A 20,447-nucleotide genomic window follows, 5' to 3' on the forward strand; every position below is an offset into this window, starting at 1 on the left:
AAAGGGCTTATAACTAAAAGATGTAATACTCTGCTAGCCTCCAATAAGAAGAAAAAAACCCTAAGGGAATCCAGGGTGGATGATACCTTCAGGACCAGGGGTGTGAGGGGCGATACTGGGAGAGTAGAGGGTGAGTGGGTTGGAAAGGGGGAACTGATTACAAAGATCCACATGTGACCTCCTCCGGGGGAGATGGAGGCCAGAGAAGGGGGTGGAGGGAGACTCCAGATAGGGCAAGATATGGCAAAATAATAATCTATAAATTATCAAGGGTTCATGAGGGAAGGGGGAGCGGGGAGGGAGGGGGAAAAAAGAGGACCTGATGCAAAGGGCTTAAGTGGAGAGCGAATGCTTTGAAAATGATTAGGGCAAATAATGTATGGATGTGCTTTATACAATTGATATATATATATATATATATGGATTGTGATAAGAGTTGTATGAGTCCCTAATAAAATGTAAAAAAATGATTAGGGAAAATAATATGCAGATGTGCTTTATACAATTGATGTATGTATATGTATGGATTGTGATAAGAGTTGTATGAGTCCCTAATAAAATGTAAAAAAATGATTAGGGAAAATAATATGCAAATGTGCTTTATACAATTGATGTATGTATATGTATGGATTGTGATAAGAGTTGTATGTGCCCCTAATAAAACGTTTTTTTAAAAAAAGAAAAAAACCAAATAACCCATTGAGGAGATAAGCAAAAGACCTGAACAGAAGTTTCATAAGGGCAGAAACCCAAATAGCCAATAAATATGTGAGAAAATGTCCCCAATCATTAACCATAAAGGAAATGCAAATAAAACAACTATGACATACAATCTAACACCTTCAAAGATAGCCCAATTCAAAAAAGCAGAAAGCAAGAAATGTTGGAAGGGATGGCTTAAGATAGGAACTCTCATCCACTGCTGGTGATCCTGTAGGTGTGTGCAGCCACCATGGAAATCAATTCTGCGATACCTAAAGCATATAGAAACCGAGCTACCATATGGCCAGCAATCCCCCTACTGGGCATATTCCCAGGAGAAGTAAGAAACAGACCATGACCAGACATCTGCGCTCCACTGTTCAACGTGGCACAGTTCACTATCGCAAAGAACTGGAGACAACCTACGTTTCCATCAATTGATAGAATGCATTGTAAAAGTCTGCTATATACACAATGGAACCTAAAAAAGCAGTAATACACACATGAAGCATATTGTCTCTTGGGAATAGTTGGAGGAAATTATGCTAAGTGAAGTTAGCCAAGCACAAAAGGACAAGTACAACATGAGCCCGCTGAGGTAAGCTCAAAAAGCACGATGGGCATAGAGAATAATTTACTTAATCATTAATTTACGGGTCAAGGTCCAAGCTCTCTGGCAGGGGTCAGACCCACCGCAGAGATGCAGATGGCATCCAACTAAACATGAGGGAGGGGAAAAAAACACAATGAGAGTCTGGGAACAAGGCACTATCCACCTACAGGGAAGCTATTGTTTATGTCTCCACAGGAAAGGGAGAGAAACTAGACTTCATTCTGGTGAGCCAACCCTTGAGGGCAATCTGCCAGCATGGAGCAGTGCAGTAACAGAGAAGACTGGAGGGCTGGCCCAATTCAAGCTGTGTTGACCCCTCCCTACAAAAATGTACTACAGAGGACAGCACTGAAGGTAATAGGCTGGGGAGAGTGGCCAGTCTGTCCTGCCCACACAGGACCAAACTAAGAGGGAAAGAGAGAGGGGGCGCAGGTGGGCGCTCATCCTGATCCACCAAGCCTCGAGGACAACATGCCTGTTCAGAGCAACCAGCCCCAGCATGAGACATGACATCCCCTCCCCGGCCCACAGCACTGTAGGGGACAGCATTGGAGACAGTGCGGAAAGTGTGTCCAGCCAGACCCTCCCACAGTGGGGTGAACCACGAAAGGAGCACAACTGAGCAGCAAGGGGAGCAAAGTCTAAAAGTCCCCGAGGAATCCCCAAAACAGACTTCTGACTCAGGGGGCAGTACTTGGCACCTCATCGGACCTGGCTGGAAGACATTCATAAAAGTCAGCTGATAGACCTAGAACTATTTATAGACTTAAAAAATGTTTCCCATTATTATTTTTTTGCTTAAAAATTTAATATGTCTATCTATATAAGGATGGGAAAGGAGGAGATGGGGAAAGTGATTGGGGAGCCAACAAACTCAGGGACAAGGGAACAACAGAGGATCTAAAACTGATGGCAAGGAGTATGTAGAGTGCCTGGTGGGGGTTGATCAATTTTAATGTAACCAAGAGGAATAACTGAGAGCTGAATGGACGGTGGACATGATAGTGGGACAGGAGGAAAGTAAAAGAAGATAGAGGAAAGAACTAGGAGGCAAAAGCTATATATATAGAGAGAGAAATATAAGCATGTACATATGGAACTATATTAATATATAAGGATAGGGGGTTTTGTCTATGTATATATGTTTATATTTATATGTTTATAAGTATTAAGGTAGCAGACAGATTTTGGGCTTCCACTTAAGTCTTCCCTCAACATAAGAACACTTTTTTCTAATAACCTGGCACTGTGTGATACCTTCCCAACCCAATTGCTGAAGACAAAATAGGTGCATAAGCAAATGTGGTAAAGAAAGCTGAGGGTGTTCAGCTATTAAAAGATATAGCGTCTGGGTCTTAAAGGCTTGAAATTAAGCAAGCAGCCATCTAGCAGGGAAGCAACAATGCACACATGGAAGAAGCACACCAGCCTGTGTGATCATGAGGTATCAATGGGATCAGTTATCAGAAGATCAAAAACAAATAATTATATTGATGTGAAGGAGAAGGGTTGGAGTGGAGACTCCAAGGTCCATTTGTAGACTACTGAACAGCCCCTCACAGAAGGATCACAAGGAAGGCATGATGCAGCCGGGGTACATTTTAGCACCAACAAAACACACATTTCTCTGGTTCTTTATGGTTTGTTCCCCGCCGTCCCCCACCCACCATCACCATTATCGTGACGCCAGTTCTACCTCACAATTCCTGCTAGACCAGAGTATGTAATGAGAACTTTCAACACATGGAAGCCAGTACAGACAAACTCCTCAGATATGGTACTGGGAATAGTGAAACCAGGAGGGGAGGTGGAGGGGGGAGGGGGGGAAAGTGGGAACCGAAAGCAATGGTTGATTTATAACCACACCTCTAGGATGATCAACAATAGAAGCATGGGTGAGGGTATACAGCATATGGTGTAAGATATGAAATATATATATATATAATTTATCAAGGTTGGGAACATTGCGGAGGGAGGGCAAAAAGAGGAGCTGATAATAAGGGCTCAAGCAGAAAAATAATGTTTTGAAAATAACAATGGAAACATGTACAAGTTTGCTTGGCATAATTGATTTATGGATTGTTATATGTGTAAGAGCCCCAATATTTTTTTTAAGTTCATTGTGACCAGAGCAAACCTTCCCAGGCAAGGCAAGCTACTCTATGCTGACCTAGCGGCAAAAATGCATACAAAACCTCCACCCAGAAGAGCTTTTCTCTGGATTTGGGGGCGCATAACTCATATATCATATTGTGGTGGCTTGTGTGTGGGTATGATGCTGGAAGTTATGTGTATTAGTCTGCGAAAATTAGGGAAACAAATCCACAGAAACTCATGTATAAGAGAGAGTTTTATATAAAGGGTAAGTGTACATTAAGAAAGCATCCCAACCCAGTACTGTCCAAGCCCATAAGTCCAACATTAGTCCATATTTCCAGTACCAATCTACAAAGTCCTGCTCAATCTCACAAAGTACACACTCTGACACCCACTGCAGGAGGAAAGCCTAATCAATGAACCTGTAAGCATCTCAATGCTAGCAGGGGTCTCCACTCAGCTGCTCCAACACCCAGGACTGCATCAGGGTAGGTCCATGTGGCTTCTCCTCAGGGATGTCAGCTGAAGCAGGAAACTGGCTAAGGCAGCTACACCCTGGTCCAACCATCACAAAACAAGAGACCCAAGAACTAGAAAGGCGAGGCTCACTGAGCCATTTATCCATCCGCCTTTCAATTAACCTCACATGTGCTTATCAGCCAGGTTGGCACAACACACCATAACTATCTCATTATGCCACCAATATGTTGAAAACCAAAGGAGTAAAGACAAAAAGATAATCAGGTGACAATTGTAATAGTCTGTGCAAGAGATGAGAGCAGCCTGAACCAGAGTTGAGGGTTGCGGTCCTATGAAAAATGATCACATTTAGACCATATAGTATTTTGTGGGCAGTTAAAGTAAAATGAAAGGGAAATAGGAGAATCCATCACAACTCCTATGTGTTTGTTTTGAGCAACTGGTTGGATGGTGGAGACCATCCTGAGAGGTGAGTTACCAGCTGGAGATCTGATTGGAATGTATGTCTTGAGGTACCTCTTACACAGCTAAGCAGAAATCTTGACTAGATACACAGCATTATCGTACAATGTGGAGTTAGGAGCATGGATCTGAAAGTCACATCTCATAACGTATTTTTTATCCTCAAGTCTATAAAATGGGACAATTTTATTAAATAGAATCTATTGAGAGCTTCAACGTGCCAGGTATGCTGAGCAAGTTAAGGCTCTGAGAAACCAAGAGATTTTCACAGTCACTAAACTCAATGTCTCATAGCAACAAAGATGATTTATCCTTGTATCTAGTCATCTAATAGAACTTTACGTGATTATGTGAAAACATTGTGCTAGTCCCTTGGATCAAAGAGTAAGTAAGACATGGACTTCGGGGGGTGGGGGTGGAAGATGCTAGCTATTGTTATAATGATTCTGATTTAAGGAGCTATCAATCTAATGGGGATGACAACATCGCACACTTACTTTGGAAAAGTGTTGCATTGTGGCAACACCAAAGAAGGGTGCGTAGCCCAGTGCAGGCATCGGTGTGCCTCTTAAACTATACCATGCTTTTCTATTCACTGTGCTTGTAGATAGCCTAAGAGCGCTCAGCTCAGCTTTGGCACATCTGAAGCTGTAACTCAGTTATATGACTCCCAATGGGGACTTTACATGCCGTGATATTACTGGAATGAACCATCTCTTTACCTCTCTATGAAAAAATGAAGATCTGGGTAGCCTCAGAACTATTTTAGTGCTTCAGGTTCTCAGTTAAGAATTCAGTATTTATCCAGTATTTGACTAAAAGATGTAGAAATCCCTGCCTTCATTCTGTCTCACTATAAAGGTCCTTGTACATTCATATGTATGTAGAATAGAAAACATATAAAATATAAATATTAATAGCATTTATTGTAAGTACAGACTACGTATCTAAAAATACTCTAGGTACTGTTTATACTTCATCGTACACTATTCTCCCAACACCTGTCTGTCTATTGGTTGAACTGCGGTGACTAGCCTGTTGCTAAGATACTTTGTTATAACCATGTTTTAAATATATAGTGGGGTCCCCCATGGTGGACATGTTGAGATTTGACAAATCTTTCAGACTAGGAAGAAAGGATTTGTGATTTCATTCTAAAACTAAGTTAATAAAAACCCTATGGTTCACAATAGAATATTGTCTGGTGCAGTGCTGGAAGATGAGACCCCAATTTGGAAGCCATTTGAAATAGACAATGGCCACAACAATTCAATCATATCAAAAGTAATGAAGGTACTGGGCGGCATTTCATTCTGCTGTACATAAATTTTCCATGTTACAAAAACGAACAGCTTTATCCTCACAAGTCATGTGAGATATATCAAGGTACTACTCCATTTTATACACAAAGAAATTAAGCTCAAGAGAGTAGTAAGTGAGAAACGTAGGACGTAAACCAGACAGTGTGAAGCACAGATGCCCCACGAGAAGCACTATGCTGGCCACCCTGTTATTAAATGGATACATCCATAGGACGTATCGTATTGACCCCCATGATTGTGTGTCTCCTCCGCACACCAGCACTTCATTGCAGGTGTCTTCCTGAGAAGAAAAATCATCCCAACCTACTTAATTCTGCCGCACCCACTTTTCCCCCTCAAATTACTCCCACCCTCCCCCTCTGAAAACACTCTCCATCAGACTGGCCCTATTTACATAATCACGTTGAGTTTCTCTGCACAGAACCGACTCGCCCGGTTCCGAGGCCTGCACTGAATAATGCCTTTGTCACTGATACTAAGCGTACTTTCCATTTGCTGCTAGTTGTAAGTGGCTACACTGCCCAGCATCTTCTGAAAAAAGAATACAATGTGATTTCTCTGTCAGCACACAAAAACACTGGGATAAATTGATCTCCTTTTTTAAACTGTTGTTTGTTTTCCCCCCAAGATGTTCTTTCCACGGCATGTTCTCATGATAAGTTGAGATGACTTTGAGAAAAGGGAGATAACGTCAGTTATACTCACAAGCCTGTTCTGACTCTGAGAACAGCGTCTGTCTCGTCTTCTCCATGGAGCACATCTTTGCTAAATTCCCAAAGGGGAGTCATGCCATTTGCACTTCCTCCTAGCAGCGTAACTCAGGGACCAACTAGTGAATTAGGCCTTCTAATCCACTCACTCCTCCATACTCTGTATCCGTCATTCTCAGGGAAGGAGCCCTGGTGGGACGGTGGGTTATGCATTGGGCGGCTGCTAACTGCAAGATTAGCAGTTTGCAGCCACCAGCCACTCTGAGGCTGTCGACTCCCGTAAGGATTGTAAACCCACAAGGCCAATTTTACTTGCTGAGTCAGAATTGACTTGATGGTGGTGAGTTTATTTATTTCAGTTTCATGATCCTGTGGACCAAACTCACCCAAGGTCTTCTGTCACTTATTCCCAGTCTACTCCGTCTCAGACCTCTCTCCTGGCAGCTCAGCACCTCACCTAATTATGAAGATCTTAATTCTTTCTTGGCTGCTCACTAAAATCTTCAGATCATTTTAAGCAGCCTCTACTTGACCCCTGTTCTCTCTTTGAATGGTCCTAAACCTGCTTCATCTGGTTACCCCATCATCCGAGCTTCTCTATGTTACTCTCCTCAAGGAAGGATGTTCTTCTGGCCATCGTCCTCCCTATCTCCGGACAAATGTTGTGGTTTGCTTGAGGAATTGTAAGAAGGTTATGGTGGTGGAAGACAAAAAGGATCACTGTTCTCTTTGGGCTGTTGTGCACGCTCACGCCATAAAAACAAAACAACAACAACAAAAAACACTGCCATCAAATCCATTTCAATTCATAGTAACCCTCTAGGAAAAAGTAGATCTGTCCCTGTGGGTCTCAAAGGCTGTAAATCTCTATAGGACTAGAAAGCCACATCTTTCTCCCAGGGAGCTGTTGGTTTTGAACTGCTGACCTTGTAGTTATCAGCATGCTACCTGCGACACCACCAGGACTTTATTTATGCACAGAGGTTGTGCAAGGATTCAGCCCACAGGCTGATACCTGGCTCAGTTTTCTCAAACCTCCAGAGTCCCCACGGGCAGCTTCAGAATCCTGTTTCTGAATACGCCATTTATTTTAGGGCATAAAGGAGACACCGAATCTCAAATACAATATAAGGAGAACATTTATCCAGACATAAACAGGAAAAGACAAGATAAAGTTTGTAATCCTGATGAGAGAGAGATTAACACCAGGTTGTGAGAGTGTCCAAAGATTCAAATGGGAGGACATCGGAGACTGTCACTAAAGCATGATTGGCAGCAGATCAAAATATCACAATTGCAGCCTGAGGCACAAAAATGGGAACAGGAGCATGACTGGGACATAATATGTTAAGCAGGAGGACTTACAAGATTGATGCAGGGGCTTCTGATCAAAGCAGTCAAGGCAGGACTCATGACAATGAAACCCCAACAGCCGAGTCATCATCATCAAGGACACACCCAGGAAAGTCCCTGAGAAAGAATGGTCCTCCTTGCGCTGATTAGAGGTGGGGAAGTGGGGGAGTGGTGGTGGTGGTAATCCACTTTCCAATGTACTCTGTGTGAGGGCAACACTGTTCACATTTGTAGGTAGCGGTCCTACGCAATGCAGAGGAAGCACCAGAGAAGGGGGTGTTCTACACTCTATTTCCATGGATTCTCAGAGACGTGGCCGAGGTGAGCACTCTAGAAATTAGAGCCTGTGTTTTAGGGCTTTCCGAACTTTAATGAATCTTATTAAGTCTTGCTGTCTGTTTTCTCAGCCGTGAATTGCTGAAAAGTTCGTTGATTTTTCTCTGGACCTTGCTTGCCTTTGACTGCTCTGACTAAAGGCCTATTGTGGAATTCACTCCACAGTTCCATTCTCAGGAATCTAAGTTTTTCATGACTCAGAATTTCTGAAACTTGGCCTTCTGCTTTGCATCTTGTTGTTGTTTTAGATGCCTTTGGCTCAGCTCTGACTAATACCAACCCTAGGCAAATAAGAACTGCACACTGCTAAATCACCGTTTAGCCTCACAATTGTTCGGTTTGATCTCATTGTTGCAGCCATGGTGCTAATCCATCTTGGTGAGGGTCTTCTCTTTCTACTTTACCTTTGTTTTGTTTTCCTACTTCTGCTTTACCAAGCATGATGTCCTCTACCAGGGATTGGACTCTCTTGATTACATGTCCAAAGTACATGAGGCCATCTCACCATCCTCAGTTCTAAGGAGCATTCTGCCTGTACTCCTTCCAAGACACATCTGTTCTTTGGGCAGTACATGATACTCTCAATATTCCTTGCCAGTACTATAATTCAAATGAATCAATCCTTCTCCAGCCTTCCTTATTTAATATCCAACTTTCACATGCTTGTGAGGAGATTGATGTACCATGGCTTAGGTTAGGCGCATCTTGGTCCTCAAAATTGCATTCTTGCTCTTCAATACTTGAAAGAGGTTTTGTGCCTCAGACTTGAAGTATGTCTTGCCTACTACCCCCATAGGCATTGATTGTGGGTCCAAGAAAGACAAAATCCTTGGTAACTCCAATATTTTCTTCATTTATCATGATCTTACCTATTGGTCCAGTTGTGAGGACTTGGGTTTTCTTTTACACTGAGCTGTAAGCCATACTGAAGGCCGTAAACCTTGATCTTCATCAGCAAAAGCCAGATTGTAGTGTCTGCATAGGTCTCAGGTCATGTTATGTAGTGCATGTTCAGTGAAAGTGCAAGGTGTGTGTGTGTGTGTGTGTGTGTGTGTGTGTGTGTGTGTGTGTAATTTATAATAGTAGCTCGGGTAATTTAGTAAATTATTTTTGTGACATAGAGAAACCTGAAAAATAATGCAATAATGCTCTACTTTGAAAGTTTTATGTCCATATTTCGATATTTGAGGGAGGTAATTCTAGTTTTCAAAAATCACTGGGCCACTATAAGCCAATGCTTTGGACTGCTGACCGCAAGGCCAGTGACTAGTCTTTCTAGTCCTGTAAAGGTTGCTAGCCTTGCCAAGCAACGAGGGCAATTCAACTCTGTTCTCTAGGGTCACTATGAGTCAGAATCAACTACGTGCAGTGAATTTTTGGTGTTTCTGTATATAAATAATGATGCACTATGTCACTGTCATTGTTACCAGGATTTTCATGAACACCTGGGGTGGTAACACCCAGCCCGGTGGGGGCATGTTTATAACATGTGTTGTAAACACATGTTGAAAAAATGAAATGTCACCTCTCTGCTAATGCAGTAGAAACTATCATTTCATTACCAAGGATCCTGAGGTAGTTTATTGTACCAACCTGGCCAATAAGCATATGTGGGGGTAATTGAAGGGTACAGGGATAAATGGCTCAGTGAGCCTTGCCTTTCTAGTTCTCAGATCTCTTGCTCTCTGATTGTCGGACCAGGGTGCTTAGCCAGTTCCCTGCTTCAGTTGGCAAGGCTCACTTCCTGCAAGACATACCCAAGGAGAAGCCGCCTGGACCTACCTGGATGCAGCCCTGGGTGCAGGAGCAGCCGTGTGGAGTCCCCTGCCAGTGCAGAGATTCTTATACGCTCACTGACTCAGCTTTCCTCCTGCAGTCGGCGTCATAGTGTGTGTTTTGTGAGATGGAGGAGGACTCTGTGGACATATGGGTTAATGTTGGACTGTTGGGCTTTGGAAGCACTGGCTTGGGGTGTTTTCTGGATACACATTTAACCTTTATATAAAACTCTCTCTTATACATGAGTTTCTGTGGACTTGTTTCTTTAAAGTACACAGACTGACACAGATCCTTTCAAATAACTATGGCCCACTTTGAAGAACATTTTCAGAGGTTTTAGCATGGGTTAACTAAAACAATGTAAAGTTTTGTAGCTCTTTTTTGAATATTTGTGCTGTTTTGAGAATGTTTTGAGTCTGAAGTGCAGAAGAGGACACTGAGTTTGAGTGTTAATTAAAAGGATTTCGTTCACTATATTCTTAAATGTCCCAGGGAAACGCACACAGTGCACTTGTCTTTCTGTCACCTTGCCCTGGGTTGAGAACATTAGGCTTAGATGGTTTCCCTGGTGACTCTTCCCTGGGATGACTGAATGGAATAGAAGATATGCAAAATGAAGCTGAAAACAGGCTTTTTAAAAGCCATTTTTGAAACTGCCTGGAGTCAAAGCCATGGTTGCTAAACAAAACGGGTGCTCACCTAAAGCTCCCGGCGGGCTGCCCATGAGTACAGCAGAGTCTCCGTTTTGGAGATCTCTCTTCCCTCTACTATCAAACTGCTTTTCATGGCTTTGGTGGGGCAATCTTTCTAAAGAGTGGCCTGTTTATTTTAATTGGTATCACACAGTCTTCTAAAGCCAAAGCATTTCCATGACCAAGGATCCTTTAATATATCAGTGGCCTACTTTGAAAAATATTTTCAGTAATTTTAACACGGGTTAACTCAAGGTCTTCTAAAGCAAAAACATTGGTACAAGTATTGTTAGAGGTTATAGATTAGGTGAAAGGTATATTTTATTTCTTTAGGAGCTCAACTCTGATTTACTAACACATACTTGTTTATGAATTAAATGGTTTTAAACCAATAAGGAACTCATAAAATGATTCATTATGACAGGTATCTATGTACATATAATAGCTTCAGAATCAAGATCTTTAAGGAATCTGCTGTTATTAAGTTGGGTTAACAGGAGTGTGTTGTAATTAGCTTACAGGATTCATTAATGGTAAATGTATTTGATGCGGTTGAAATTTTACTAGCCTGACCAAAATCTGTTCACGTATGCTTCTCCTGGAGAAAAGCCTTAACACTGTGTTGTTACCAGGTGCCATCGAGTCAGTTCCAACCTGGTACAAAACTCAACACTACCCACTCCTGTGCCACCTCCACAATTGTTCTCATGTTTGAGCCCATTGTTGCAACCATTGTGTCAATCCATCTCCTCAAGAGCCTCCCTCTTCTCTGCCAAGCACCAATGTGCTCCAGGGACTGGTCGCTCCTGATAACCCATCTAAAGTAAATGAGACCCAGTCTCCCCATCCTTGCCTCTAAGGAGCATCTGGCTGTACCTCTTCCAAAACCGTTTTTGTTTGTTCTTTTGGCAGTTCTTTCAATATTCTTCTCCAGCACCATGATGCAAATGGATTGATTCTTCTTCAGTCTTCTTTATTCAATGTCCAACTTTCACATGCATATGAAACAATTGAAAATATCAGTTCTTGGGCCCACTGCACCTTAGCCTCAAAGTAACATCTTTGCTTTTCAAAACTTTAAAGAGGTCTGTGCAGCAGATTAACCCAGTGCAATGAGCATTTGCTCTCCACTTAAGCCCTTTGCATCAGGTCCTCTTTTTTTCCCCCTCCCTCCCCGCTCCCCCCTCCCTCCTCCATCATGTGCCCTTGGTAATTTATACATCATTATTTTGTCATATCTTGCCCTATCTGGAGTCTCCCTTCTCCCCCTTCTCTGCCGTCCCTCTCCCAGGGCGGAGGTCACATGTGGATCCTTGTAATCAGTCCCCCCTTTCCAACCCACTCACCCTCCACTCTCCCAGCATCGCCCCTCACACACCTGGTGCTGAAGGTATCATCCACCCTGGATTCCCTGTGCCTCCAGCTCCCATATGCACCAGTGTATTATATTTTATTAACAAGGAATTGCTAAAATGACAAACAAAAATTATTACTAGTTTGAAAACCCAATTCATTCCAGGAAAAAGATGTCTTACCAAATCACCTGGTTTTGAAAAAGGCTAATGACAATTTGAAACTACATGTGGATCCATGAAACTCAGACTTACTTCCCTATTGACTGGTTCCTCATCCAAACCTCTGTGGAAATTTCTTTTATAACTTTCCATACTGCTCTAGGGAAGAATGGTAGCTGGATAAGTTGGTCAGGATTATTCTCTCCACTGCTTAGTGAAGACATCAGAAAATTGTTTAGACAGCATAAATATTGCTCTATTGTTTTACCTGACTGCTATAGTACATACTGATATCTTGTAAGGATAATTTTAACTTAATTTGTTATAATTTAATTGTTTTAATTGCTAACTCAATTCTTTTAAAATTTTTCACTTACCTACAGGCTTAACTGAGATTTACTTTTTTTTAACTTTGATACCTTTTCAAATTGTTCAGCTTTGATATGCATATAAATATGTATGTTTATAGTAACCTCTCTAGATTTAAAATGTGTGTGTATCACATTCAATTATTAAAGTGCAGTACTTCTAGGGTAGTGAATCAAAAGAAAATGACTTAGAAATTCTAGACTACTGAATGAAGAGCATGTTAAGGATGGAATTAAAAGTTTTAACCTGTGCTGAAAAGCTAAGAAGAAGATAGAATTAAAATAAAAGACTGGTACTAAGTTTTTGTATTTTTTGTTTTGTTTTATTTTACTTGAGGGGAAAAGAAAATAATTTTGTTTTAAAGCCAAATTCTTGGTTGCACCAGAAAGTGAAAATACTAAAGCTCAAAAAATATTAAAGCAAATTTGAGTGTGTGGGGGATGGTAGAATATTTTGAATTTCACTGACTTTCATCTATAATAAAAGAAACAATAAAATGTTCAAAATATTTTTATAATGCTTGATCAGTTTTGCTAGATAAGATGGGCTTAAGTGAAGAGCAAAGGTTTTGAAAATGATTAGGGCAAAGAATGTACAGATGTGCTTTATACAATTGATGTATGTATATGTATGGATTGTGATAAGAGTGTATGAGTCCCTAATAAAATGTAAAAAAAAAAAAAAAAGATGGTCTAAAAACTAGTCAATCTTTTGCTGCAAATCCCACACTTCCTCCCAGTCTTCAAATAGATTCTGACTCATAGTAACCCTATAGGGTGGGTATAGTTGCCCCTGTAAGTTTCTGAGATGGTAACTCTTCACTAGAGTAGACATTCTTGCCTTTCTTTCACAGAGTAACAGTGGTTTCAAACTGCTGATCTAGTGTTTAGCAGCCCAATACATAACCGCTATGCCATTAGGGTCCTAAACATCACACAGACGTTAATAAAATAGAAATGAGATCATAGTCCTTAAAAGCTTATAATGATGATCATTTCAAGTAAATGTTGATGATCATGTTCATTATATATGGCCAGTGGAAATGAACTTTGGAAAATATTGTAAATAGAGCACTTCAACAATTTCACAATTATGCAACTGAAGGACAAAACAAATAGCTTAGTGACTTGAAGGTTTGACATATCTGGAGCATTTAAGATTAATCATTGCAATTTTAAGTTATTTCTTTTTGTCTCACATTCCTTCTGACTTTCAATGTCTCCAAAATATCCCAATCAAGTCTTTCATAAATATATATAGAGAGATAAAGAAAGATACATATATGTTTATATATACATTTATAGATAGGATACATAGGTAGATAGATTATCGATAGATAGATATAAATTACTATGAATTAACCATGACTATATCAAGTTTTGTTACCTGGATATAAGCTTTTATTTTGTGGATCTGCTTAGACATTTGATCAAAAAATCTCCAACAAAAATTACTATATTGGACCTTTTAAAAAAAGAGGAGCTTATACCAAGGGTTCAAGTAGAAAATGTTTAGGAAATTATGATGGCAATATATATACAAATATGTTTGATATGATTGATGTATGGAATTTCATAAGAGCTGTAAGAGCCCCCAATCAAATGAATTTTAAATGATTTTAATATCTTTCTCTTGGAGCTCATCAGTTTAAATAAAGATTTCTAGAACTCTGAAAAGGTAACAAGATTCATGAATTACGACTGGTCCCAAAACTGTCAAGATTAGAAACACTAACTACATTCATTGGTTCTCTAAGTCCTTATTGGGAATATTGTGGGGAGTTAAACAGTATTCTGTGTATATAAATGAGTACTTTTCTCATTCCTCCAAAAATTTCCTGCTGAGTCTTAAGGAAATATTTTTGCCTTAATCAATGAGTACTTCAATGTCCTTGTTCATATACAGCCTGAAGTTTTTCCAGAATGTAGCTGCTACTGGTGTTATTTAGATATAGACATATACCTCAGTGTACTTGTGATTTTTGAAATAGAGCTTCAGACCATGGTTTTTCTATTTATTTTCAATCTTTTGACCTAATGCTTTTGCTAATATTTATGTTCCACCTCTGTCTTTCATGGCATAACTCAAACAAATCATTTGTCCCTAGATGTTTCTTTGTTTGTTTTCAACTTTAGATCTTAAAAACAAATAAATACACATAAAAAAACTGATGCCTAAAAGCCATTTTGAATTTAAGTTCAGTGAAACTAGAAGATCATTTTGCTCTGAACAGAGTGCAACAATAAACATTAGACGATTTATTTTAATTCAGGGTAGTTCAGCAATCATCTAATCTGATCTCCAAGGCAAGGTTATGATATGTCTGTCTAATGCTGGTATTTCATTTGTCACTCCCTTATTTCACATATTAAAAACTAGGCCTCACCTCAGCTTGAATCAGTTCTTCTTCTTGAGTGGGTGGGAAGAGGACTAGAGTTACCCTGATACCGTTTTGTGCTGAAGTTCCTCAATATTAATAGACTTTCTGAGATGCTGGTCAGGGAATTTCCAAGGAAGTCATAACCAAGGGAGGGGAGGGGCGAGAAGGTCTGTCTCTGTGAGGGTGGTTTCACTTCCATTGGTGGGTAACTAGGGAAGAGCAGTCTGCCTTTGGGGAAAATGTTTAACATTATCTCATACAGACCCCAATGGGAAAGTCTGCCCTACATGATGTTGCTAATTATACATGTTGGACCAAAATCTTCTCTACCTTTGGTGATCCAAGCTCTATACTACCTGAATTTTGAGTTTTGTCTTTACAAGGCATACAGTATTGTTCATAGGTCACATCAGAAGGATTCAAATAGAAACCACACTAAGTGAACTAGACTTTAGTTTAAACACACCTGTAGCAGATGCAAAGAACTGAAATAGTCCCTTGTCTTAAAAATGGAGATGCCCTTGTGTGAACAGAAGCAGAGGACAGCTATCCCAAGGTCATAGATTTCAGACTTCTCATCTGGATGATGTGTCTTTGTCTTGTCTTTTCCTGCGTAAGACTTCATAGATGTTCTCCTTAAATTATCTTTGAGGTTGGGACCCTAAAATAGCAGGCCATTGAAAACTGATAGGATCTTTTTAGTTTGTGTCCTATTTTCAGGAGGCTAGAGAAAAAGGAGTTCATTTGGGTTGAAAGACAGGGGCCCTGTCTAAACTCCCATACCTATAGCTTGGTACCCATTGACCTAGCCCCAAAAGTTTATAGAAAGAGAAATTGGCCAGCTGGATGAAGTTCAGGGTGTTATGTAAACTCTTGAATCTGGTGCCTGATAACCTGGCCTCACAGAGCGGTTCTAAACTGGTTCAGATCGGTCAATGCTTAAGACGCATCTAACTCTGGATATTTAGGGCCAGAAGAGGGAATCATCGTGGAAGCGGCTGCGGATGAGGTGAGTGAAGTGGCTTGCTATGAGTCAGCATAAAGGAAGGTGAGAAATGCACCGCCCATGGCGTCCCTAGGCCTGTTTCATCAGGTCACTAAACATTTTCCTCCACTGGGGCCACCTCCTTTCAGGCTGTGTCTCAAAAGGATTAAGAATAGAGAGCAAATACAGCACAGGCAGAGCAATCAGTGAATTTAGCATTTCAGAGATAAGGAAACAGGAACTCAAATCCCACAGCATAAATGAACAGCCAGCTTTGTTAAAAGGAAGCAGCTCATAAAAAAAAACTCAAACCATGCCTAAACAGCCTCCCCTCCCAGTTACTTTCTTATTTTGTCTTGCTAAGCCCTTGTCGGCTTCCCCTTCCCCACCTGGTCCTGTTCTCTCCCTTTGCTCTGTAGCACCTAATTCCTTCTTCTCATTTCTCCCCATATTTCCTCATTTTGTCTCCCCTTGATTATCTAAGCAGTATTGGATTTTCTGTTCTTTCTTTTTAATATCCAGGGAAAGGGGACTGATTTTTTTCTAAGTTTTTAACTTAACCTTTTAAAAATTATTCTTGTTTAATTAGAAGAGCAATAATGCAAATGGGTCAACCAAGGGGGAAAAAATCAGATCGTGCCAAAGTGTACCAATGAATAAATGTAAATCTTTTCCACATCTTTAACCCTCAAATCTTTTTGCTAGAGAAACCCACCTTAACAACTTCTTGTATATACTTCAAAGCAATCGGTTTTCCATACATCTAAGAATGCTTTTAAAGGATGCTTTCAGATGTTTTCCTGGCAATCAATGCATCTTCCAGGATCCTCTCCAGTACATAGAAGATCAGTGGCTGATTATCTCTTTCACCTGAAAAATAGTGTCCCCACCAGAACCATGGCTAAACATCTGTGACTTTCATTTCTGACCAGATATGGTTCTAATCCCCCAAGAATTACCCTAAACTCTTGTGGAATATTTTTCAGCGTGAAACCCTCTTGAAGAAGCATGTCTGTCTGCTTCTCTCTGAGAACTTCCTCATCATTAGGTCCTGGGTAAGAGGTTACACTTGTCAAAAAGTCTCCACCATGCTGCCCCATATGTGATGAACCAGTACAGATACACACAGAGCTGAAACATGCCTTTGATGATAATACAGAGAAGTAGACCCATCCCGAGAGCAGGGCATCAGGCTTGGTACAGTAACGCAGTAATGGGGCAGTGAAAAAAGAGAAAGCCATTCAGCAAGATGGATTGACATTGTGGTTGTAATGATGTGCTCAAACAGGAAAGCAACTGCCAGGGTGGCTCGGGAGCAGCTGTGTTTCCTGCAGCTGTACCTAGTGGCATTATGAGTGAGAAACATCGCAGCGACACCTCACAACAACAAGCTTTCATCGTAAAAGGTACATCTGCTGAAGCCCACTGCCGTTCGATGGACTGTAACCCATAGTGACCTTAATGTAGGGCCTCCTGCAGGAATAGACAACCTCGTTCTTCTCCTGATAGAACCCAAAAGAAATGGTATTTGGTTCCACGGAAAGTCACAAAAGGAAAACCTCCCCATGTTTAGGTGCTGCTTCTGGATATTTTGAAATGATCAGTTGCTTCTGTGAGCCCTGATTTACAGATATTTGTGCAAGAAAGTCAAGATATTGGGCATATTACTGGGATTCCCCAGAGAATTGAGGCAAGAGGTATAGAAAAAGCAGTCTCTCTATTTCTGAGATAATCTGAAAAAATTACTCTCACGGTTTAAGTGACTTTAATTCAAGGAATAGCATCCCTACAGACTCAACCAATCCAATGGGACAAGGTTGGGTGGCAATGAGTGTAGATGTAAGAATCAAGAAACTGAGACATCACCGCCCTGGCAACCTAATGTGCTGTCCTGGTTAGGCTGTGTACCTCAGTAGGCAGTGAAGACAGTAGTACTGTCAATGGTTACTTCTGTCCTCTGTTGTGTAGTTTTCTAAATATGCTTAAACAAATCTCTTAAAGTGGGTTGTGAAATAGAGCTGTGTTTAGAAAGAGTGATGGTCAACTGCCATTTGCAGCATCAGTTGAACCTAAAACAGCAGTTCCAAACAAAAAAAATACATCTTTAGGAGACTTGACCTTAATCTTTTTCTGAGAATCTTTGCAAATTATCTCTAAACAGAACTTTATTTCCTTGTTTTCAAAGCATGAAGGACTTGTTATCTTGGACATTCCGAATACAAGATGCAAACTTCTATATGTGGGTATATTTGAATGCCAAACCTTCAGAAGAGACCAGTGGGACCCTTGGCCTGTCAGAGATACCAGATTGAAACCGCCCTCATTGTATAGTTTCACCCTTCCTCCTGGCCATCCCAGACTTGCTGTTTATAACAAACCCCTCAAAAGCCAGACTGTCCAGCCCCACACCAAGCCAGGTCCACTGCCCCCATTTACTGCATGCACTGAGGCTCTGGTTGGACTTGATCCTCCTAACCCATAGTGACTGATCTCTAGCATTGTCCTCATGTGAATACATGTGTAAGAAAGAACAGAACCTCTTACGTGGAGAGCAAATGTTTTGAGATTAATGAGGGCAATGAATGTACAAATGTGCTTTATACAATTGATATATGTATGGATTGTGACAAGAGTTGTATGAGCCACCAATAAAATGATTTTTTAAAATGAAAGAAAGAACATAACTTCAAAGTTGTTCTCCAAAGAAAGAGGTTGTTTATTGTCAGCTACCACAGCCTAATCAGCTGACTGCAGACATTAAATGTACCTCAACTTTGAAACTAGAACTAAAAGTAGAAGATTGCTTAATAAGCAGCAGGTTAGACCCACAGCTATTTGTGTTAGTTTGGGTAGACTAGAGAAACAAATCCAGTAGACACTCATATGTGTATAAGAAAGAGTTTTATATACAAGAACAATTGAATATTGAAAAACATCCCAGCCCAGTCCAGTTCAATCCATAAGTTTGATATTAGCCCATATGTCCATTACTAATCTATAAATTCCTCTTCAGACTCATGCAACCATGAAATGACACCAAATGCAGGAAGATCACAGGCCAGTAAGTGGAAAGTCTTTTGGATCCAGTGGTGGTGAAAACATCACAATGCTGGCATTGGTCTCCATGTGGCTCCTCCAAATCCAGAGCTCCAGCGTACCTCCAGGTATCTTGTCAGCAAGCATGTCTCCAAGGAGTAGACATGTGTTCTACCTACAATGAACTATTTGTCTCCTTAGCACCTCAAATGAGGTCAGCAAGCTGCAACCTGATTGACAGGCTAAACTCCACTCCTTCACTCTTATGTCTCAAATTGGCAACAGATTATGCAACTACCACACTACTAGCTGCAATTATAAAAATCTAAGGCAGAAATTTAGGGAGGTAAGGCCATAATAATCATGTTATCGATTACCTCTGGAGGACTCAGAAATACCTTATTTTGATTTTCTGTTACTTCATAACAAATTACTCCAATATGTAGTGACTTAAAACAGCAGCCTTTTTAGAAATCATTTCTTATAGTTCTGTGAGTTAATTTAGGCTCAGCTGTATTCTCTCCAAAGAGTCTCTCAAGACGTTATGCTCAATGGGAACTAAGGCTAAGCCTTACTAGAAGGCTTCTTCCACACATCTGATTGGACATCTGGGTGTCTTTCTGCCATATAGACAACTTTCAAAGAGACATGGTGGCTGGATCTTAACAAAAACCGTTCCAGAAGGATAGATTCTAATGCCCCAAACTTGTACATTTGTCACTGTGTTACAACTGAGAATGTTCCGTTGACCAAAGCAAGTGAAATTACTAAACGTAGAATCAAGAGACCTTGAATAATCAAAGGCAAGGCTCATTGAACACCCCAAAATAAACTGTCTTTTATATCTGTAATCAGTAAACTGCTTTGGTCTTCCTAAGCTATCATTTGTTTGATTCTGAGATACTGCCGTGGATTAGACATTGCTGTGGCTGCTGACCACACAGTTGGCATTTCAAACCCACGGGGAACTGTGAGGGAGAAACAAGAGCGTGACATCTCCCCTAAACATGTACAATCTCCAAACCCTTATGGAGGGTCACGATGACTTAAATCAAGTTGATGACAATGGGTTTGGTTTTTTATTACATCATCGATTGCTAATTTGCTACATCGTCTTTTATTATATTGTCTATTGCTATCATCTACTGGGATTCCATACAACTTTTTCTGAATATTCTTGTTTATCTCAGCTGAGCTAAATGAAAAACAGATTCCCCCCACTTCAGTTGGAGGTGTCCTACCCTAACACATCCATGCACAGACATGCCTGCACTTAGACAAACATGTGCATATACACACATGCATAAACATATGCATGTATGCACCTACACAATACATATGCACAAAGGTGCACATGTCGTGAAAAGGACATTTGGAATCAATTGGGCAAATATCCAAGGAAAGTTGAAATGCTGGGGAAGCAGTAAAGACTACGTATCCAACTCTCCTATTTAAGAGGCCTCTCCTAAAACTATCTCAACAAAAGCTTTCCAGTGTCCTGAGTTTGTCTTTTTAAGGGACTGTCCCCTCCCATGATGGACTTAATTACGAAACTGGTTATAACTTAGCAGTATCCTGGTCCAAGAACTTTCAGAACAGCGACCGAAGCCCAATTAC

The sequence above is a fragment of the Tenrec ecaudatus genome, chromosome 10, assembly GCF_050624435.1.
Source record: "Tenrec ecaudatus isolate mTenEca1 chromosome 10, mTenEca1.hap1, whole genome shotgun sequence".
Classification (NCBI taxonomy): Eukaryota; Metazoa; Chordata; class Mammalia; order Afrosoricida; family Tenrecidae; genus Tenrec; species Tenrec ecaudatus.